This window comes from Periplaneta americana, chromosome 2, assembly GCF_040183065.1.
Source record: "Periplaneta americana isolate PAMFEO1 chromosome 2, P.americana_PAMFEO1_priV1, whole genome shotgun sequence".
In the NCBI taxonomy this organism is placed as follows: Eukaryota; Metazoa; Arthropoda; class Insecta; order Blattodea; family Blattidae; genus Periplaneta; species Periplaneta americana.
In genome coordinates, this window is record NC_091118.1 from 180992032 (window position 1) to 181016385 (window position 24354).

At 35.0% G+C, this 24354-nt stretch overlaps 1 protein-coding gene across 5 annotated transcripts in view; it reads right to left on the reverse strand.

Annotated features, from left to right (window-relative positions):
- The window catches only part of dac (dachshund family transcription factor), a 1230461-nt gene that overhangs the window by 835543 nt on the left and 370564 nt on the right, over positions 1 to 24354 (reverse strand). The window lies entirely within an intron of this gene.

The following is a 24354-nucleotide window of genomic DNA, read 5'->3' on the forward strand; positions in this document are numbered from 1 at the left end:
TTCTGCATATGTGGAGGTGTTTTGTAATTTTTTTATGGCTGTGATGTGTTCTTTGTAACGTGTTTGAAATGATCTGCCTGTCTGTCCTATGTAGAAGTTGTTGCAGGCGTATACAAACTCAAATGTAACACCTGCAACAACTTCTACATAGGACAGACAGGTAGATCATTTCAAACACGTTACAAAGAACACATCACAGCCGTAACAAAATTACAAAACACCTCCACATATGCAGAGCACATCACAAATGCCAACCACAACTACAGAGACATCAACACAGACATGGAAATACTGCACATCCAACCAAAAAGCCAGAAACCCAACACACTAGAACAATATGAAATAAACAGACACACGAGAACACACCCCAACGATATTCTCAACACACAACTCAATTTCAAAACACTCTACACTACTAACGCATCCTCACAGGAAACAAGAGGCGCCAAGACCAACAACGACCAGTTCCGAAGATGACCCAAAATAGGTTGAAACATGTTAACAAGATACATTAAAATTTAACACAAGAAAGTTCTTATCATACATATTCCGAAGTGATACAGTGTTAAAAGTTGTGTAATCAAGATATATAGTTCTTTTTTCTTGGATTTTCTTAATATGTGTTGGTTAAGTTGTTATGTACCTAAAGAATGGCAATGGACAATAACAATTTTCTTCCCATACGCATTACAATTGTGTGTGGCTGTAAAAATGTTCAGTCATAAGATATGTCGTAAAAATGGAAGTAGGGTTAAGGAGAGAGGAGGTGAAGAAGAAGATCTTTTAAAGAGCTACTGAGTGCTACAAATCGCAAAAGAACTAGGCCACAAATGTCGCTAGTGTGGCACGTCTTGTGGCAGAACTTACTTCACAAAAAGAAATAAAAATTATTCCAATTGAATACGAAATATTACAAGTATCCTTGTCCCTTTTTGTCCCTTTTGTTGTTAAAACGTTTGGATCATGGTGTAGTGAAGCCAAAGTTCCCATCTCCACCATAGGCAGAAGTTTAGTGCAGCTTTCTGGGGGCCCTCGAAGCAGTCAATATCTATTTCAGCGCATTGGTATCGCCATTCAGGGCGCTAATGCCACAAGTATTCTTGCATCCTTCCCCGAGTCCTCTTATTTAGATGAAATTTTCTTCCTTTAATTAATCAATTTATTTGTATTCTATTATAGCATACATGTCAATCGGCTTATGTGAAAAATCAATATGAATTGTAAATTACTAATTGTGAGTCACACAAAAATTCTAAGACAACATCTAAATTTATATTTTTAAAATTGTTATTATGTACCGCCTACATTCGTATTTGTAACTAATATAGATCTGTTATTGTACCCCCAATTGTTAGTGAGGTGTCCATGTTTGTTTAGTATCCGAACGATTTTTACTCCTTGATGGTGAAGTTTGTACGTTGGCCAGACTGCTAACCATCAGCTGTTCATAGTGTAATGTAGTACTGTATATTAAGATTTATATATATATATATATATATATATATATATATATATATATTTTTTTTTTTTTTCAAAATACATTATACTCGCTCTACTCATTTTTCAAACTTTTTTTCGATTTTGTAAAAAGCACTTCCCAACCTTGTATCATAATATACTATTATAACTTTTCAGAAGTTTTGTTACATTGTCATAAAAACTATTTTCATTGTTTTTCCGCAATGCTGCACTGAATCTATCCACGACACTCGGGTAGAAATTTGCCATTAATTTTGTCCTGGTTGGTGACAATGTTCTTTTAAATGACTCATTCTAGAATATGGGACGCCCGGTCTTAATTTTCTTTGAAAGTAAGTCATGCTACGGATTTTTGTTGCCTCCAGCTAGGCTTCAACCGCGAATTGGGGATGCAGTGACAAGCAAGGCAATTACTTGGCCCACTTATGAAGGGGCTCATGGTGATATATCCTAGACTTCTTAGAAATGTGATGTTTAGAGAATGCAGACGGCCTTATCCTTGTAGCACGCTACTTCCAAGTCCGGTATCGCCAGTGGCGCCGGGATGTTAGAGCCACAATGTGAACAGCATTGTCTAGCGCATCGAGAACAGGAACGCCTGTTCTTCAGGGCTGTGCAAATATCAACACAGGAACAAACACTATAAACTGCATCTCACACACAGAACGGCGCTTGTTGGGTACAGTTTTACCACCCAGGTAACTACTGATGCCTCTACAATACAGCACTATTATTTAATGGTCCAGTATCTCCTGGATTTTCTGTACCAGTGGGAATGTGTGTTTAAAGTTGACTGATATTCTATCCCATTCAACTCTTTTTCTTCTTCTCTTTCTTCCAATTGCCTTTCTTTCTCTTCCTGTCCCATTAATTCTCTTTTATTTTTTTTATACAGGATGAGTAAAAAGTATGGAACAATGGTTGTAACTTTCTTATTTCTAATTTTGTGAGGAAACTATTTACATAAAAGTTGTAAGGTATCAAAGAAGGAATGTGTTGAGTATATTTTAAAATGTTATGCTTTTAACTTATAAAGAGTGTGCCAAGGAGTCTATCTTTTTTAAAGGGCATATGTACTTATTTCCCCATTTTTGGATTCTTCAGGTCTCAGTACGTACAAAATAATATACATATATATATATGTGTGTGTGTGTGTGTGTATATGCTATTTATAAACTATTGTTTTTAAAAATTACCTCTTTTGATGACAATGTATGTATACTGAATAAAAGTAAATTTGAATGCTTCAGTACACCAATATGAGGAGGCTTTGGATTGAAAAATTGCAGACAAAAGCGAAAAGAAACAAATATAGCTAATAAAAAGAATTTAATAACAATATTAACATTTTTTTTCCGTTGTTGGTTGTGCTAACAGATGGAGTTACTTGTCAACAATGTGACGCTGAAACGTGTGTTCAGGTTACTGCCCAGCGACAGTCCTGATGTATTTTTACATTTGTGATGATTGGTTAATTAATATTAACCCGGCACACTCACAATCATACAAATTTCCAGACTCTAGATATCCCAGGGAATTACTCTTCTTGAAGAAAAATTCACCGAGAGCCAAGCCCGGGAATCGAACCCGGGACCTCCTGATCTGGAAGCCAGCATGCTGGCCGACAGACCACGGAGACAGTCTAATATTATTTAAATTTATAATTTAAAAAATGCACATTGTAGGATATGCACCATTGAAATTTATCTGCAATAGTAATGCAATGCATGGACTAAAAAAAAAACATTAAAACCAAAATTAGCATTGTTGTGTTGAATTGTATACCCATTTTTGTTCCGATAAGCTTGTTAATTATCAATGTATTTCATAACTTTGACGTACTTCATGAAATACATTGATTGTTGTGTTGTATCATATGCGGATTTCAGTTTACAAAATGTTAAAATGGCCCCTATTTACTACCAAACAATGCATAAATCTCTCTTTGAAATTGTTTAATGTTTAACCATTGTTGTTCAGGTGACCCAAATTTTGTTTCTGGGTCTGTAAGTTATGTGCGTCAGATACGTGTGCAACATCCGACGGTATGATCACATATCACCGTCCTTCGCAAGTCTCTCGTGGCTCCGACTTAAAGAACGTAGAACTTTACACTCTTTGTCTTTACTCTTTCGAATTATGCACACTTCAACACCAAATTACCTTTCGTCTCGTTTCTCTTATCTATACTCTAACCACGACGTAAATACCAGATCACTTATCTGTGGCACGCTAAGTATACCTCTTCATAGAACATCTTGTTATTCATCATCTTTTACAATATCCACCTCGCGTCAATGGAATTCCTTGTCACAAAGTATTAGGGGCTGCAAGACAATAAACACCTTTAAGAACAGCTTAAAAGATAACCTTATTAGCATTTCACTCCAATCATACTGATTTAAACTATCACTGACTACATTGTTACTTTTTTCTTTAGACATCATCCTGATTGTGCTGTATTTTAATTGTCTCGTAATAATCTCTTTCTATTATCTAATATTATTTGAAATATATTAACATTCTATGTATTTTAGTTTAATTCTGCTACACAGTTTATTTCAGTGTTTAATTAATAGTTCATAGTATTTTGTTGTTTAATTTGTAAATAACTTTTGTATACATGTAACTCTCATCTAAATCAAATTGTTGGATTCTTTGTAAGTTCATGCATATGTATATACACTTTTTGCTGGTTGAGTGGAAGAGAAGGCCTTACGGCCTTAACTCTGCCAGCTAAAATAAATCATTATTATTATTATTATTATTATTATTATTATTATTATTATTATTATTATTAAGTTACATATTACTTTATTTACTATTTTTGAAATTATGTTTTCTTTCTTCCTCATTCATGTTTAATTCTCCCTTGTATGTATTCATCATCATCATCAACATCATCATCATCATCATCTCCTCTTACATCTCTGTGCTCCCGTGTCACCGCTGTGATGCACATTACCTCCTCAACGCAGAACGGCGTGTGGGCGGCAGGTAGCGTGGCCCAGTAATCGACTCGCATGTACAATTGCTGAATGCCTCCATCGCTTTTTTATGAATTCTTGAGCTTGATATGATGTTGGGGGAGAGGAGAGGCATGAGAGAGAAAAGAAATCAACTACAGGCGGTAATTTGGTCATTCAAAAACTCGACTCCTACGGCGCGATAAAAAGTTTCAGACACCCACCACGACAGCGCTTAATACCCGACTGCACAAGTCCATCTCAACACATCCGACGGCATGTGATGTGAGGAGTGGACCTTCAGTATAATTTGTTGTATAAGCTTCCATTTCATACATGATTTTATAATATAGTAGGCCTAATTTCCGTAGTAATTGTATTCATTCATTTAGTTTTCTGTCCAAGGGCAGGTCTTTTAGTGCAAACCCAGCTTTCTCCAATCTTTTTTCCTGTTTTCTGCCTTCCTCTTTTTCTCCTCATATGATCCATATATCTTCATGTCGCCTATCATCTGATATCTTCTTCTGCCCCGAACTCTTCCCCCGTTCACCATTCCTTCCAGTGCATCCTTCAGTAGGCAGTTTCTTCTCAGCCAGTGACCCAACCAATTCCTTTTCCTCTTGCTGTTCAGTTTCAGCATTATTTTTTCTTCATCTACGCTTTCTAGCACAGCTTCACTTCTTATTCTTTGTGTCCATTTCACAAGCTCCATTCTGCTCTATATTCATATTTCAAAAGCTCCCAGTCACTATTATTATTATTATTATCATTATTATTATTATTATTATTATTATTATTATTATTATATTACTGTTACTTCCTCTTTATCTCTCTCGTTTTACTTATATTTGTGTTATAAGTGCCCTTTAGTGTTCCCTTGTAATCCTATTCATCGTGTCTTGGAATTTAATGTAATTTGCATTATTTATTAACACTGTATGCCTATTTGTTGCATTTGTATATTGTATCTGGTAGGATGGAAGAGAAGCCTCTTTTGGCCTTAATCCTGTCGAAAGCATTTGATTTGGTGCCACATGACATATTAATAGATAAGTTAAGTAGGCTAGGAATAGATAAAAGAGTGGTGCTATGGATCCAAGAATTCTTAAAAGGTAGAATCCAGAGAGTTAGAGTAGGTCATGAAATATCGGAAATTGGAAATATAAGTTCAGGGGTGCCACAGGGCAGCGTTCTGGGTCCATTACTCTTTATAATTTACGTAAATGACCTATGCCAGGATATTACATCAAATGTGAGGCTATTTGCAGACGACTGCATTATCTATAGAAAGATTAGAAATAATTCAGATGTAGATGCTATTCAAACAGACTTGAATAACATTTACAACTGGGCGTTAAAGCATAGGATGAAAATAAATGGTTCTAAAAGTAAATCTATAACATTTTGTAAAACCCGAGAGGAAACTAGTCTAAATTACGAATTCAGTGGTGTTGTAATTCCGCAAGAACAATGTTGTAAATACCTAGGAGTGTATTTAAACTCCAAACTTTCTTGGGGAGAGCATGTTGATAATGTTACTGGCAAAGCATGGAGGGCACTTCACTTTATTATGAGAATCTTGAGAAAGGCTAGCCCCAAATCGAGGGAAATAGCATATCTAACATTAGTGCGACCGTTAATGGAATACGGAACTACGTGTTGGGATCCCTATAGAATATATCAGATAAATTCCTTAGAAAGAATCCAGTATAGGGCAGCTAAATTTGTTAAAGGTAAAAGAGAAGATGGGAACGATACGATAAAAGAACTTAAATGGGAAACTTTGGAAAACAGACGTAGGAAAACTAGAATAACATCATTGTATAGAGCACATCTAGGTCAGAAAGCATGGGTAGACATAACGGCTCGGTTAGAAAAGCCAACGTACTATGGTAGGAACGATCATGATTTTAAAATCAAATGTAGGAAACAGAAAACGGATGTAGGTAAATTCTCATTTTTAAATAGAACTATAAATGATTGGAATGACCTACCTGCAGCGGTCTTTGAGAACTGTCCTTCCTTAAGGAGATTCAAGAATAATTTAAAGAGTTGTGTATAAAGTGAAAATTAAAATTAAGGTGACATTCAACACTTAATTTTTTAAGGTGGCATGTATTTATCTAGCCTGACGAGTTTACTTCCTTGGTTTGAATTGTAAATTATTTAAAAATAGCGTGTAAGAGGGCCTTACACTAGAAATGTTTAGTTTAAATGTAGTTCTGTTTATAAGTATGCATAAGAATGCAATTATTTGACTTATTTGAACTATTGTATCAGTGAAGCGAGATGAGTCAGTGAAGTTATGGTTTTACAGTGCAGTGAACAGTTCCGATCAGTGATAATTTATAGCGTCAATGAAATGTGTTCTATAGTGTCAGTGAAATGTGTGCTAAAGTGTCAGTGAAATGCGTCATAGTGCCACTACAGGGAATGAGATGAGAGTAAAGTGAAAGACTATTGAAAATTATGTAGGACCTATACATAATTATGTAGGTTGTGTTGTAAAATTAGGTGTTTTATTTTATGTTTAATTATTATTGTGTTAAATTGTATTGTGTATTCTTATTGTATTGTGTATAAAATTGTATATGTGTTGTAAATTTTATTATGTAGGCTATTGTAAATTTTATTGTGTATTGCTTATCATTTTAACTGTGTATTGTTAATATTGTATATACCACTGCCACCGGGTGCTTGCCCACTTGCAGTGTAAATAAATACATACATCTATACTAATAATAAATCTGTAGCCGAAATTTTTCTGGTAATTTTCGATTTTCCAAAAAATAATTGGTCCTAACATATATAATTAACCGCCCTGAAACCGAAAATCGCTTTTTTTTAATTTTTGTTTGTATGTATGTTTGTATGTCTGTCTGCCTGTCTGTCTGGATGTTTGTTACCTTTTCACGCGATAATGGCTGAACAGATTTAGATGAAAATTGGAATATAAACTAAGTTCGTTGTAACTTAGAATTTAGGCTATATGGCATTCAAAATATTTTATTTAAGAGGGGGGGGGGGTATGAGGTTTGAATTAAATAAATCGAAATATCTCGCTTATTATTGATTTTTATGAAAAATGTTACATAACAAAAGTTTCTTCAAAAATAATTTCCGATACGTTTTATTCCTTGAAAAATTTTGATAGGACTGATATTTAATGAGATAAATGAGTTTTAAAATTAAAATAACTGCCATCTAAGGCCGTGTAATGAATTAAAAAACAAATGACTTCGTCTATAAGGGGCCTTGGACAACAACAATCGAAAGCTATGAAACAGCCTACAGAGAATGTTTCTGTGTTTGTATGAAGTAATGTCGGAAGCTAAATTAACCGATTTGTATAATTAATTATTAATTCACCATTGGAAAGTGTAGTTTCTCTAGATGGACATAATGCTATAATGTTATTACAGTAATTTCTGAGTGAATCGAGGACAGGTAAGATTAAAATAGATTCTCATGCACAGAAAACTTGATAGGCTCTTCTGTACATTCGTTTCCTGTATTTCCTAAAATAATTTTTATGGCAAATGAGTGGTCTGTGGATCAAAATGATCGTATTTTTATTTTTTTTAATTCACTTTAAATTAAGTAACGTAATAAACGATTTATCCTTCTATCAAACACGAATGTTCCCTGGATCAAATGTCCTATTTTAATGATGTAATTACTTTATATTTATTTCTAACGGGTGCAGCGGAGCGCACGGGTACGGCTAGTATTAAATAAACAAAAAAGTAAATAAGTGAGAAAATGAGCAAATAAATAAATGAATAAATAAATAAATAAAATAAATACTAAATAAAAAAAGAACTTTAAGATCAAATAGTTGTCACAATTTTTAAATACTATGGGGAAAAATTTTTAAACCACTGTATGATATTAGTTCTATATAAAATAACAATGCATTCTATATCAATAATGTATTATTGTTTTGCTGTAATTTGTTATCATTTTCAAATTGCTAATTTACAAGGCACGGCACAGTTTCGTAATTTATTTTACGTATAACAGGAAATTTATGTCATAATGGAACATTTCTTCTGAACCCATGTAATCATATTGTGGGCTGTACCTATATTGTAGTACAATTTGTATGTATTTTGTTATTCTGTGTACAATTTTCAAATTGTAATATGAATTGGGTCCACCGCTGTGGAGTAATGGTTAGCGTGCCCGGGTTCAAATCCTGGTTGGAACAAGTTACGTGGTTGAAGATTTTTCAGAGGTTTTCCCTCAACCCATTAAGAGCTAAGTAACTTTAGGCGCCGGACCCTGACATTATCACCTTCATATCATTCAGACGCTAGATAAGCATAGCAGTTGATAAAGCGTCGTAAAATAAACCAGTAACAAAAATTAACAAGATTTTCATATAATTTGCTTTGACTATTTCGTTTATATGATGTCATTCTATTTTCGACCAATGAAGTGTGAAGAAATTTTGAATTCCAATCAATCACAGTCATACATCGCGATAATTCCTGCAGCTCGATTTATCACTATTAATTTATCGCATGGTCGTTATTTTGTTTAGTCAATGTAGCCAAATGTTTCCACGTAAATCGATGAGCATGAATCCATTGTACTTAATTAAGTATGAAATCCTACTTCCACATCCACATCTTCATCTTCTAATTCCATGTCCATTGTATCTAAAGAAAATGACACTCCTTCATAACAATTGTTCGCTTAATTAATGTATTAATCAGGTTATTTGTAATTATACAATAAAATGTTTAAATTAAATTAATATTTCAGCAGATAATAAAAACTTATTTCTCATATAATAACAAGAGAAAAGCGCAGTATATGCAATTAACATATTTAAACCTGTATTTCGCTTTTCTCAATTGGTATTACTGAATAACATTCAATTTCTTTATTGCAGTTAATCGTTATTCATCTATTTCGACTTTACACTGTCTGAATAGGTTAAGTATTCATAAATATACAATTATTAACATTTTGTGAGCGAATTTTAAGGATATAAAATCACTTACATTTTTATTTTATTCACAAAATAGTCCTAATAAATGTCACTCGATTTCTGAGATTTCCCAAATAAATTTATCGGCATATCTCAGACCTCTTGTAACATTACTATAGACAAACTTCGCTTTACAATGTTCAAATTCACCATTAAAACCAGTGATCCCAGAACCTCATCTTTTCCCTGCCAATTAAAACAGAACACAAGGTAAGGGACAGAAATCAAGAGAGTATGCGGGATTTATACCCTATCCGCAATTTTACTGCAGATTTCACACAGCGTTTCAAATGTGCAACTTATCCGTTTCGTACACAATGACCGAAAATCCTTTCGTATAACGAGAGAGTAAAAAATCCCGTCAATTTTATTTGCCGCCGTGTTTGCGATCAAGAGATTTATGTCGGGCCGTAGAGACGTGCTGAATGATTGCATGGCAGCGCGCCTCTGGAGCTAAAGGGTTGGCTAATACGGAGCAAGGAGTCTCGCGTGACACCGGTATCGAACACGGAGCAGCAGCACCCTGCACGTCCACGCAACAGTGGCACAAGTACTGCATTCCAAGAGACAGGCTCGTTACGATCGTTCCATCTCCTGTTCCGCACTAGAATGCTAATGAGTATAGCGTCCGTCACATTGCAAGCCGGCCCGTTGTAGAATGTATCTGCGCATGGTCACATGGTGTCGTTTGAATAAATCAGATTTAGTCACTTTCTTGTTTCCTGTATGTTATGTTATGTACCTCACATAAATTGAGGGAAAGATGACAGAGGGCGGACACGAAAGTTTTCTTTTCTCAATCGTACTATCAGGGACTGGAATACTCTACCTGCAGACTTACTAAAGGCTTTACCAATAACCAAAAACGTATTTAAAAATAGGCTTAAGGACCTTACTAAGAGACGGAAATATATTATGCACACTATTTTGTGTGTTACATGTATAGTGAGTAAGCAGATACATATAGTGAATCTCCAGTGATTTATATTGGGTGTGCAGTGTGTTGTAGTGAAAGCGCAGTGAGCTTATAAGTAAATTCTGAGAGTTATACTGGCAGAGAAATGAGATAGATTTATAGTGAAAGGGTGTGAGTTATAGTGAACGTCCGAAATTGCTTGTAATGGGGTCTAGGCTAGCGATTTCAGGTTAATATAGTAAGTACAATTCAACGGAATAATAAGGGTGTTTTGTTATTTGAAGTGTTGCATCAGTGAAGAAGTGTGTTGTGTCTGTGAAGTTTTATAGTTTATAGTGGTAGTGCAAAGTATTTAAACAGTGAAATGTTTTTGAAGTGTTAGTGAAGTCAGGATAGTGTCAGTGAAATGTTTCATAGTTCCAGTGCAGTAAGTGAATTGATACCGAAATGAGTGTAGCGCTGAAACGTACTTATACAAGTATGAACATATAGGCCTACTATATATATTCGTGGGTTTAAGTTCGAACTTAGGGTTAAGATATAAATTATAGTTACTTTAATTAAATATGTTATATTAAGTGATTGTGCTTTATTTAATTTAGGATGTTCCTTGTTATTATTATTATTATTTATTACTATTATTATTTTATTATTAATATTATGAATTGTAATTTATTATTAATGTAATTATTGAGTGTAATTAGTTACCACTGTCACCGGGTATTTACTCATTTGCAGTGTGAATAAATACATACATACAAAAGTTCTCTTAGGATCTATTGGATATGTGAAAACAATTAGTATTTCTGAATTTAATCTAAAATTTTCGCTGTGAATTGTTTCGTCATTCGATATAATTACTTGACATTTACATAACATTGCTTCTGTCTCATTGATTCTGTAAAGTATAAAATTCGTTCAATCAGGGCAGGCTTTTCACTGCAAACCCAGCATTCTGCAATCTTCCCTATTTTATACTTTCCCCTCAGCCTATGCATATGATCGATATAATATCTTAATGTCGTTATCATCTGATATCTTCTTCTCCCCCGAACTCTTCTCTTGTTCATCATTTCTTTCAGTGCATCTTAATGTCGTTATCATCTGATATCTTCTTCTCCCCCGAACTCTTCTCTTGTTCATCATTTCTTTCAATGCATCCTTCACTATGCACTTTCTTCTTAGCCAGTGACTCGCCCGATTTCTTTTTCTCTTTTTGATCAGTTCTAGGATTAATTCTTTTTCATCCACTCTTTCCAACATTGCTTCATTTCTTATTTTGTCCGCCTATTTCACACGCTTCATTCTTATACATATCCACATTTCAAATGCTTCTAGTCGTTTCTTTCACTTCGTCGTAATGTCCCATATAATGCCACACTTCATACAAAACACTTCACCCATCTCTTCCTTAGTTGTTTTTGCTAAGGCCGTCAGAAGACACTCATTTTTATATTAAAAGCTTCCTTTATTATAAGGATTAAAAGAAAACACAATTTTTCATAAGCGATTAAAATTCGGGATAAAAGCAGTTTGTTAAAAAAAATCGAGACAAATTTGTGTGCACTGAATGGGGAAAATCCTGATTAATCGGGAAGTATATTCACCCTACACATAGAGTAGCCTACGTCCGTGATAAAGTCTCGATTCTTTTCAGAAAAAGCAGTGAAGCTTACGAATTTGTGAATAATCTATCATAGATCACTCTTGCACCTACGAACTAACACATTACAGAAACACGAGACGATCTGGAATAACCAGAGTAGAATTGTCTGAGAGGGTAGGGGTGGGGGGAATGAAGTGGGAGGGGGAGGAAATACTCGCATAACAATTGTACGCGGCCCGTTCCTGCATGTGAGGAAAGACACTACTTGTGCTTCTGAAGGATCGGGCGAGACGTGACCCAGCATTTGTTATTGTTTCAATTATTTCTTCATTTTGTGGAAAGCGAGCAATTTGAAATCTGTACGACTAATGAGGTACTAGTGAAATCATTAGGTATTCCCTCCGCCTGGGTGTTAATGGCGTACGAAAGAGGGTTGTGAACATTTTAACTGCGCCACCGCGAGGGGTGTGTTCATTTCCAGCCATCACTAGCAGGTTAGACTACAATTAGCAAACAACGTTTACCTCCCAACGTCACTAGAATCTCCTTTTCGCCATGTCATGCTGGAGCTAAATTTACTTTTCTTTTCTCCTCCGTTATATTCGTCCAATAAGAACTATTTACTCTTATATTGCAGGAACTTCACCGTATAAATGGTTCATTACCTTTACAAACTATTATTTTCTTCAGTTTAAGTCATATTTTTCATTCACTTTCTTTTTCCTTCTATCTTCTCTCCTTTATTAACTTACTCCGTCTTTCTCTTTTTTTTTCCTTTCCTTAACTGATTCTTTTCTTCATCTTCGTATATTTCTTCCTCTCTTTCATTAATTCACACAATGATCGAATTAATCAAATCAAGCAGGATTTATAGCAGGAAGGTCGTCAAAATATCATGCATTTGTAGATAATTATTGGGAAAAGAAATATACATCAGGACAAGAGCTACAACTATTATTTGTTGATTTAGAAAAGACTTTTGATACTGTACCTTTAAGTAAATTATGGAAGACTATTATGGAAGAATTAGACAAACAAAACTATTGTTCCTGCCAAAAAAAATTTGAGATTGCTGTATCAATTGAAGAGTCCATTGCAAGAATGATGGATGTTATTTGGAATACATTTTGCAGGAGAAGCAATTGAAAGTTTGAAATGCTTAGCGCTCAAAGCTTAACTGTGATTTTCCGATCATTACTGGACAATGACTATCAGTGTTAATGCCATATAACTCTCTATATACATTCTATATGTCTTAAGCTATGCATTGACAGTCTTGGTTCATTTTCGACAAGAAAGTGACATCCATGATTCTTGCAGTGGACTCTTCAATTGTGAAGGTTGAAAGACAAATCCCTCAGAAGAATTTCCAGTTACAAAGGACTTATGTCAGACGTACAGTCTGTCTGTCTGTCTTTCTTTCTTTCTTTCTTTCTTACTTTCTTTCTTTCTTTCGTTCTTTCTTTCTTTCCCTTTTTTCTTTGTTCGTTTGTTTGATTCATTCTTTCTTTCTTTCTTTCTTTCTTTCTTTCTTTCTTTCTTTCTTTCTTTCTTTCTTTCTTTCTTTCAGTCTATCGTTTTCTATTAATTTTCCTGCCACCTTTATTTTCCATTGTTCTTTTCCTCACTTTCTTCCTGTTTCCTTTAATAATTCATCATTCTTCTTTGATTCTGTGTTATTAAATTTTCTCTTATTAATTCGTTCATTGCCGATCCGGAGTTGCGCTCGGGTTCAGTACCCACTTGGGCTGATTATCCGGTTGAATTTTTTCCCCGAGGTTTTCCCCAACCATAAGGCAAATGTTAGATAATTTATGGCGAATCCTCGGCCTCATCTCGCCAAATATCATCTTATCACCAATCCCATCGACGAAAATAATGTCGTAGTTGATACAATGTCGTTAAATAACCAAGTAAAAAATTCGTTCATCAGTTCTCTCTCTTTTCATTTATTAGTTAAATAGTGTTTTCCGACTGTCCATTTTTTTTTTAATTTTTTATTTTATTCTAATAATTAACGCGAGTCACCTTTCGTTCTCTTTGTTTCTTTCTTCACATTCTCTTTCGAATTTTTCTTTTTCTATCTCTCATGTTCTCTATTTTTTTTCATTTAGCTACTTATCTGTAATTCACTTCCTCTTTCTTCTTACTGTCTTATTCTTTTACATAATCCACTTCTGTTTCAATTTAATCCACTTACGCCCTACACATGCAAGTAATCTGAAATGTGGACAGACAGCTGCTGAAATCCTTAACGCGTCGAATAATGATTTTGAGCAAATTGAAAAGTCTGCACCTATCATCAGGAATTCCGTTGTGAGTCCTCAATCGCTTCCCAGCTGAATTAATTCCTTTGTTGTTTGTATTCCATTGTATGATATACCCCTCGGCGTGTGGCTGTTCTGTTATTTGTTTTATGACTTAACAACTCCCAGTTTCCCTCCAAGGCCTACAAATACTTTTTAACAGGTGTGCCAACGTGCAAGGATATTTCACAAGGGATTCGATAGATTGTTTCGAAGAAATTATTTTAAATTTGCATTCCTCCTTACAAGCTTCCAGCATCTTCGCGTTTTCGTAGGCTATGATCTCACAGAAGAGATGTGGCATGTGCTGAATGAGAACCAAGCTCAAAGAAAGAATTCTAACAATTGACAGCGTTATGTAATAACTCTGATACATTTATTATACATGACTGCAAAACTGCTATCTTTATCCACGTGTATACAAGTGAAAATATAATAATAATTGCGTTACAAGAGCGGTATGTTGAAGTTTTCATGTTCGAGGAAAAGTTTGAAAAAGCGAAACGTAGTTGAGCTTTTTTAATTTCCGAGAATTGAAAGAAAACATACCGCTCGTGTATCGTACATTATTTTGTGCGAAGATCGTTTATTACATACCTGAAAGACGAATTTCTAATTAGTTGCAATGAAATCTCCATCTTGGTTTCTGTTCAATGACGGTAAATTTGCAAAACAAAAATATCTGTCTTCAACATTGTTGCTTTAAAATGTTTTCTGTGTTTACTATACTCCAGCAGGCCGTGATATACGTCTGTCTTCCCCCCCCCCCCAGTCTATAAATGCGAACTTAAAACAAACGGTAAGGTTATGTAATGATTTATTTTTCATTAGTGAAGTTGTAGAGTTTACTTAATTTTTGCAAATATTTAAAAACAATAATTAACAGTGCAATTTAGGTGAAATTGCAGTGGTAAGTTTCCAATTTATAATTATTACTATATTGAACGTCTCTAAAAATAATATGTTAAAAGCCTAAAGCAATAAAATCAATATGTCACTTAAGCGGTAAGAAGAGGGGAATTGTTATGTGTGTTAGGTTGGGAATACTGAATGTGGAATTTTAGACTTTCCGCGGATTGTTTTTGTGCGGAAACCAAGCAAATACGCACGATCTTGCACAATAATATATTACACACCAGTTGAGCAAAATCTACAGAAAATTGCTTGTAGCTCTCCTATTTTTAATTTTATGAAAAAATCGTATACACAGGAGTTACAGAGGATGAAAAAAGGAATATTTTGAACATGTTTTTCATTTACAAAGAATGTATGCCAAGGAATCAGTTTTTAAATGACAGCGTAGGCTACATATTTTTAATTTTTTTTTTCTTCAGGTCTCAAAATGTAAAAATATGTATTTTTAGTACCTATAGAGTATAGATTAATATTTTGTAAAAATTGCCTCAAATTTCGGTAATTCATCACTATGGAAAATAAGAGGTCCATGATTCAAATAATCATACGCGAAAGTTAATAAAACCAATTCATAACAATTCTTTCAGGTGATTAATCATAGCAAATCTACAGAAAGAAAACGATTTGAAATCTGATGATTATTGGATATGATGATAGGAAGAGAAGCCAAAAAGATGTAGTGCTTTATAAAATGCATCCAGAAAGAAATATTACTAATCCTATAGTATCTAAATATTTTAATTACATGAATGCCTCCTCTTCCTGCTCCCAAACGCCAAACCACAGGCCAACCTCCATTCAATGATTGTCCATCATATTGAACACTCTATAGTCTTTAGGCCTATGCCAACGTTTTCTTGGTCAATCATCTCTGATTTCTCTTGGATTCCAAAAGCTTGGTAATCTTCCTCCTTCCATACGTTGAACATCTCCATACAGTACCATATGTTTTCTTTCCAAATACTCCACAATGTCTAGATCTCCTTCCATCTTCATCATTCCACTTATTGTGACGTTACGAACTCTATCTAGTTTCGAAATTCGATCCAACCTCGTAGAAAGTCTATCTCTATAGTTTTCACATTCTTTTGCATTAAGAATTATCTTAACAATTTAGTGTGCGGTCAAAAATGTACTCATATATGAAGAGTCCACTGCAAGAATGATGGATCTCACTTTCTTGTCAAAAATGAACCAAGACTGTCAATGCAAAACTTAAGACATATAGAATGTACATAGAGAGTTATATGGCATTAACACTGATAGTCATTGTCCAGTAATGATAGGAAAATCACAGTTAAGCTTTGAGCGCTAAGCATTTCAAACTTTCAATTGCTTCTCCTGCAAAATGTATTCCAAATGACATCCATCATTCTTGCAGTGGACTCTTCATAACTTAACGACTATAAGGATTATGATATTTATTTTTCCTATTCTGTAGAAAGTAACTCCAAAAGTTTTCCTGTACCTTGCTGCACTTCAATGTTGGCATCAATTGCAGCTCAACAAATACCAAAAGATATTCGAGCTCTTGCTAAGTGTTCGACATTTGTAGTGCTAATAGCGCAATTTCTTCAATAATAAGCTAAATAACCAAATCTCGAACTTTTCCTTTATAAACATCTTTAATGAAGTCCCATACAAAATAGTCGAATGGTATCATATCCTGGGATCTAGGTGGCCAGGCAGTTGGGCCTCTTCCTCCGATCCAATTTTCCAAAAAAGTCTCATTCAAAAACATGGTAACTTACAACACCGATGACCTTAAAAGTGTGATAAAATAAATCTAGGAGATATTTTCTATCGCCTGAGCTTAAAGGCAAAATTAGTTTAAAAACTAGATTTTTTTTAATGATTCTTTTTTTTTTTAACCTTCAATTGTTCTCACATTATAAGCTAACATTTAACGTATAGCCCGAACATAGTGTACTTTAATTTTCTTGAAAAACGAAAGTACTAAGACAAATTCTTTGGTCAACACAAATTTCGCCAAGATTTCAGTCGTGATCTTAGCCCCAGGAAAGTCGGTTAATAGTGAGCTACTTCCAGTACACATGAACTATAACAATAATGAACAGATTGTACTGTTATGAGGGTGGCAAGGCACTTCAGGGAAACCTATCTTGTGTACGAGATTATTGAATACAGCTCTTGTTAGCTGTGTATGATCTGTGAGAACACTCGCACCTGTATATGCTCACTGTTGGAGTGGCGAGGGCAGAACAAGGTTTAATATCTCTTATATGTGCGTGAGTGAGAGACGAAGAGAGAGAATGCGTGTGCAAAGTGTTAAATTGGTTTTCCAAGTTGCTGACATCATTACGAAAACAGTTTATTATTAAGTTTGTATCTATCCCACAGTTCTACCTGCCCCCCCTCTCTCTCATTGTTATCAACATAAAATGTACACAGACAAGTGTAAAGTTGAATTTATATGCATCATAGAGCATTATGAATCAAACTCATATCAGCTAGTCGGCACTTGGGGTGGGCGCCAGCAATATATATTCAAATAGCGTTGCAGTTAATTATATATAGTTAACATCACGTCAGACAGTCTTGTGCTTGTTCCTCAAGTCCTGCAGTCGAATCCATCTGACAGTTGAAGCTGTGGTTATTACAGCTGTCGTCTACATGTGTCTACATTACGCACCTTTTCATTAACATTCTAGAAAACCATTCAGTTTATCCTACATTTAATAGAATTATGTGCTACAACTGATGTAATTCTGAGTTCATCATAATGGTCTTCATCCGTATTTCTTTAAATCGGTTATTTTACGACGCTTTATCGAATATCGTGGTTCGAGGAATCAATCACGTCTGGGGGCAATGAATTGTTCATTAATTCATAGTTTTCTGCACAAAGGCAGGTCTTTCACTGCAAATCCAGCATTCTTCAATCTTTCCTATTTTCAGCTTTCCTCTTTGTCTCCTCATATGATCCATACATCTCAATTTCGTCTATCATCTGATATCTTCTTCTGCCCCGAACTTTTCTCCCGTTCACCATTCCTTCCAGTGCATCCTTCAGTAAGCAGTTTCTTCTCAGCCAGTGACCCAATCAATTCCTTTCTCACTTTCTGATCAGTTTCAGCATTATTATTTCTTTACTCACTCTTTCCATTACAGTTTCATTTCGTATTCTGACCATTCACACGTTCCATTCTTCCCCATATTCTCATTTCACATGCTTCTATTCGCTTCTCTTCACTTCGTCGTAATGTCCATGTTTTTGCCCCTTACAATACCACACTCCACACAAAGCACTTCACTAGTCTCTGCCTTAGTTCTTTTCCAGAGGTCCGCACATCTATTAAAACTAGTGCTGTAGATCGATCAAAATATTTAATCGATTAACGATTTGAATTTAATCGATTAATCGATACATTAATCGAGCTTTGATCGATTTGGAAAAATTTTAATATACTATAATACACAATTATTGTTAAATTTAATGTGTGTTTGGTAATAAGCATAAGTATAAAATGTAATATATATGACATACTGTATCGTTGTATTACAAAACAATACAATTTTAGTTATTTAATAACATATTTATTATGTAGGCTTATAATTAATTGTGTCAATTCCCCGGGGATTTTTGAGAAAACACAAATAAAAAAGTATGAAACCTCATCTAGTTAATACTGCTTCAACCATGATTTTAAATATGTGAGTACATTCACAAGATCCGAATTAAGTGCCGTTCTATGTTTAGTAACAATGTTTCCTGCATTGCTAAACACGAATTTTTTCTGTCAGTCACTTCTCCACGATCGTTCAATTTAAATCCAAACATTTCACAGAGTCTGCTGCTCTAATTCTCATAGGCCTATGATATAATGGAGTTTTCACTTTTTTTCACAGACCACAGAAATCTGATTTTTTTGTTTAGCAAATTAAATACACAAACTTCATCTAGAAATTCCGTAAATTGCAACAGAACAGCAAACTGGCCTCTATCGTAATCGGGTTACAAAATTTTAGAAAAAGAAGAAGACATTTACTCTCTCACTTGCACACAGTGTAGTCATGGCTAAGGGATGAGGGTAGCGAATTTCAGAAAATTATGTATTTCATATGCTAGGAAGACGAGGTGACAAACTTAATAACAGTTTCGCATTGTGTTTCAACTTTCAATAGAAGTAGACCAGGTCACAGTCCTCATATCTTAATTTCTTTCTGAAGTGTTTGTGCAAAAATTTGCCCTGTGTACAAAATAACGGTATTATCGTGTTTGAAGTAAGCAATTTCTGAGAGACGAATATTGTCGGAATTTTTACTCTGAGTTTGAATTAACAAAATAATAATTAATATCAAATACAACCGTCCACACCTGTGGAGTAACGATTAGCGCGTCTGGCCGCGAAACCAGGTGGCCCGGGTTCGATTCCCGGTCGTAGCAAGTTACCTGGTTGATGTTTTTCCGGGGTTTTCTCTCAACCCAATATGAGCAAATGCTGGGTAACTTTCGGTGTTGGACCCCGGACTCATTTCACCTGCATTATCACCTTCATCTCATTCAGACCCAAAATAACCTAAGATGTTGATAAAGCGTCGTAAAATAACCTACTAAAATCAAGTACAACCGATTAATTTTGATCAACTCAATTATTCGATTAAATATTTTTGATTGATTAATCTTACAATAGAAATTGATCGATTAATCGATCACATTAATCGATTAAATCCCACAACACTAATTAAAACCTTCCTTTGCCTTTGCTATTCTCCTTTTGATTTCCTGGCAGCAGCTCATGTTACTTCTTAGAGTACTCGTACACCCCAAATATTTGAATCTGTCATCTTCTTTCACTGTCACATAAACAAATCAATATGAGAGTAATGTAGACTTAATGGCAACGTTGTCCTCTGCTCACGTGTTAAACATCAGATCTTTCTCTTACCGCATGGACTGTAATAACTTTCCATCATCTAGACCAAAACTCGAGCTGCAGTGATTACATGCGACAGACAGCTTATGAAGTAAGATGACGGAGGAAAGGTACTTTGTATGAAAACTACAACCAGTGGTGGTTCATGTGGTTCATCTTGATCAATCCCGCGGATAAAAATCTCAAGCTTTGCTGTATCAGTAATGTCACTGCTGTCATCAAGAGCCAATAAATAATATACGATTTTTCTTGCTTCTTTTTATAACCTTCCTCTTGAATATAATCAGGAATTTTCTAAAATTTCTTCTCTCGATACTTGATCGAGAAATTCGTAGTTTTTTTCAAAATTAAAAATTTCTTATGGATAAGTTGTTTAAGCTATTTTAATCATTACTCTTTTGAGAAATTCTGTTCTATTAAAAGGTTTTCGAGCACGAGATACGTATTTCAAACATCCTTACATAGCCGACTTCCTTACATTTATTTATCTCATCTTTCTCTTCCTGGCTATGATTTAAGACATGTCAATTCCTGGCGTTTAACAGTTCGTTGGCACATAATATTGAATCAGGTTTTCTACAATATTATTATTAAATGAATAACTAATAAATAGTTACCCTCATCTAAAGATTAAGAAGATTAAAACTGAGATGAAACCTAATAATTTTATCCTTCTAGAGAAGCTCTAAAATATCAATATTCATGTACGTACAGAAGAATTATAGAAACACATACTTAGTGGTCAGTAATAATAATAATAATAATAATAATACATTATTCAGCGTGGCAATTAATGTTTCTATATACCGGTACTACTAATTGAACCGTTGAGCAAAGTAAACATATTACATTTTGTCCGACAGAACAACAAAAAAGTTCTCCATCTCATTCTTTACGAAACCACCTCTTACTGCTTGTAGAGACAAAGTTTGTAGAGCAATATGATGCCGCCACTGCTTGCCTTCAGTACGTGAATGAAACATACAACAAGAACAGGAAACTCCTCATACCCGTTTGAATGTCTGTGATTTCACGATGTAATCACGACACTCGCTTCGGTCACCGCTGATCTAGAAGCACAAACCATCTTTTGGGCAGCCCTGTTTTAACACAGCCATTCAACACGACTGTAAGAAATGATAAATTACACTTCGAGACATCGAATAACAAGATACCTTCTCTTTTTCTTATATTCAAGTGTATAGAATGTCAAAATCAAATTCGATATGATAATTGATTGTCAACACAATGGACGACGATATTTTTCAGCAGAGAGAATCCACGGGTTATTTTGATACAGATATTCAATAGCGCAGCAATAATAAGGACGTCCTAACTGACTCCTGTTAACTGAAACCTGATTTATTGTTCCCTTGTGTTGATTTTTCGTTACACTGATTATATTTGGAGATAGGATTACGACACCTCACACTACCTGTCCGCGAGCCAGATAAGTAATTGGAATCCACTATAAATTGGATCGAGTATTTTCAGAGAAAACAGCGACCGCGAACACAGGAAAGGTCTGTGCTAAACCAACACCTGGATTTTCTTTCAGATTCGCATTACCAGTTCGCGAAAATAAAGCAAGTCTTGTTTCTCTTAATCTGTTTCCAGTTCAAGTCGCAAGTCAGACGTAAAATAAACGTTATAATTATGTGGGAAGATGAGCTAGCAAAACCCAATACTACCACAGTCTAGTATATACAGTCACGAAGCTCAATAGGTAGTAAATATGCATCCATAGATAGTTGCTAATCACTAGGATCGCTAATATCGCCTCATTACAGACAATGCGAAATAGTACCGGCACAGTCTATTGTTCCTAGCACCCTCACAACTCAAGCTTCGTGACTGTATATACTAGACTACTGTCCTCATACAGTTTGTTAACTAAATACTCGTACGTCCATGCGGAAAAGTCAATCCCGAAAAGTGCATTACGTTAGATTTAATTGTAAGATCCAGCACCAAGATACCTTCATTTGTCGGTTAGTCAGGAATAGTTCTGTTATTGTCATGATAATACAATCTGATCCGTTTGGGTATGGATAATATTAATTTATTTCTATAAATCTATTATGATAATAGGAAATATTTCTTGCTGGTTATATTGTGATTAAAAGATGGGAGTTTCCATATATGACAGTCAACAGTCCATAATCTGAAAGGACAAATAAAAATCGTAGATGATTAAAATGGCTACTGCAAATCAACAGCGAGCACAATGTGTTCTTTGGTATGCTAAATTTGAGTGTTAAAAGAGTTCAAAGGGAAATTCGACGTGAATAGCTATGGTTTGCGTAATGTACAGGAGTGGCAAAAAAAAAAACCGACCCGACCTTTGTAGCTGATTTCACAGCTTTGTTCACTTCAGAGCACGATAGACTGGTAACTAAGACTTTCGTGGTTCGAATCCTGCCTGGGGAGGAAACGTTTTTTTGTTCCTTATTCAAATTTATTCCCAATACTTTTCGATTGCTGGTAAAATCATGTTCTGGGAATAATAAGCTAATTAATTAGTAAAATATCTCTGCAATCGAAAAGTATTGGGAATAAATTTGAATAAGGAACAAAAAAAAATGTTTCATTCCCAGGCAGGATTGGAACCAGGGAAGTCTTAGTTACCAATCTATCGTGCTCTGGAGTGAACAAGGCTCTGAAATCAGCTACAAGGGTCGGTCCGCTTCTTTTTTCCACTACTATTCCATAATGTTGTGGTATCGAACATTTGTAGAAACAGGTTCTGTGTTAAAGAACATGCAAGAGATCGCAGGCGAAACCCAATACGAGAAGTAGCTATCTGTTGGCTTGGCCCCCAAACTTCCCAGATCTAACCCCTCCTGATTTCTTCCTGTGGGGTTTTGTTAAAGGCATTGTCTATTTACAGAAACCAGGAACATTCATGAACTGAGAGCGAAAATTACTCAAGATTTTCAACACACCACCCTGCTTATGTTACAACGGACATATTGCCTTCTCCCCCATTCTCAAATAAAACTTTAAAACTTTCATTCCTCACATCACCTTCATGAGTTATATGTACCAGAAGTCATATCCATAGCGTCTAAATTTATATTTCCCGGAAATCAATTCAAAATTAAATCTTTTCATCAATAAGATGTGATTACATAAAACTCATGAAAAATCCACTACTCTTAGCATGCATATTTACTATGTACATTCTAATGGTTAAAGTTTTAGATTTCGTTCTTTTTAACAATATCTAATGATGACAAAAAAGAAAAAAAGAAAAAGAAAAGGCGAAAACGTTAATATTCCATCTAAAATATTATAGCAAATAAAATATTTACAAAATAGATAAAGCCTATTGATTGAACTTAAAACATTTTATTATATTGAATTAGATTTATCTGAAAACAAAATGAATTGTAAAAAGGAACCAAAATGCTTAAAATTCCATTGCTCTCTGCCGGGTTCGAACCCGCGAAGCTCGTCTCTACCATCTAGTAATGTAACTACTCTACCACCGACTACTCAGAATTTAAATATAAGGTCTTCTATACTCTCTTCGATAAAATTCAAAAGAGCCTAGCTATCGCGTTAAAGGTAGAAAGAAAATTCAAGAACTTCAAAATGGCTTTCAAATCTTCCCAACCATTAAACAGGTCCCAATTCTTGGACTGAAGGGAACTAAAATATTCTGACGGTAAGTGGGTGCAAACAGATCCAAATCCAGCGCAAGAATTCTTTTGTGAAAGACATCTCAAGCCGAGAAAAACACCTCGGAGATTGTTGTCACATTGTGAAATTCTCCCCTAGCTCTACTTGTTTAAATCTTTTTGAGAAAGAAAAATATAATGCGAACAACGACGCGACAAAAATATCCCAACATTCAGATGCAATATCGCAAAAGCATTCACGCCTCGGAAGCGACGATGCGTCCCAAATCCTCCCGCTCGAAAACACCTTGCAGGATCTGTGATAGCTTTTAGGAGCCTCGATCCGACAGGCGTGAACTGACGAAGAGACGAAATTACTGCCGAGGATGCCACTTACGCGTTTCTATCTTGACAAAAGACTGTTTCCCTTTCTTTAAGGACACATCGTATCCACCGCTCTAAGTGTTTACTTTCAGGTCGGTTTCTGGAGTAGATGTACACTGAGATAAACAGAGTGTAAAAGCCTTTGTCCAAATTTAATCGTTCACTTCTTCTTGCTGCCGGTGCCTTGACCTTCGTGACAGAGCAAGAGTTCTCGCAAGGTTGTGGCTCCAATCAGGGCCAATGAAAAAGGGAAATTGCATTA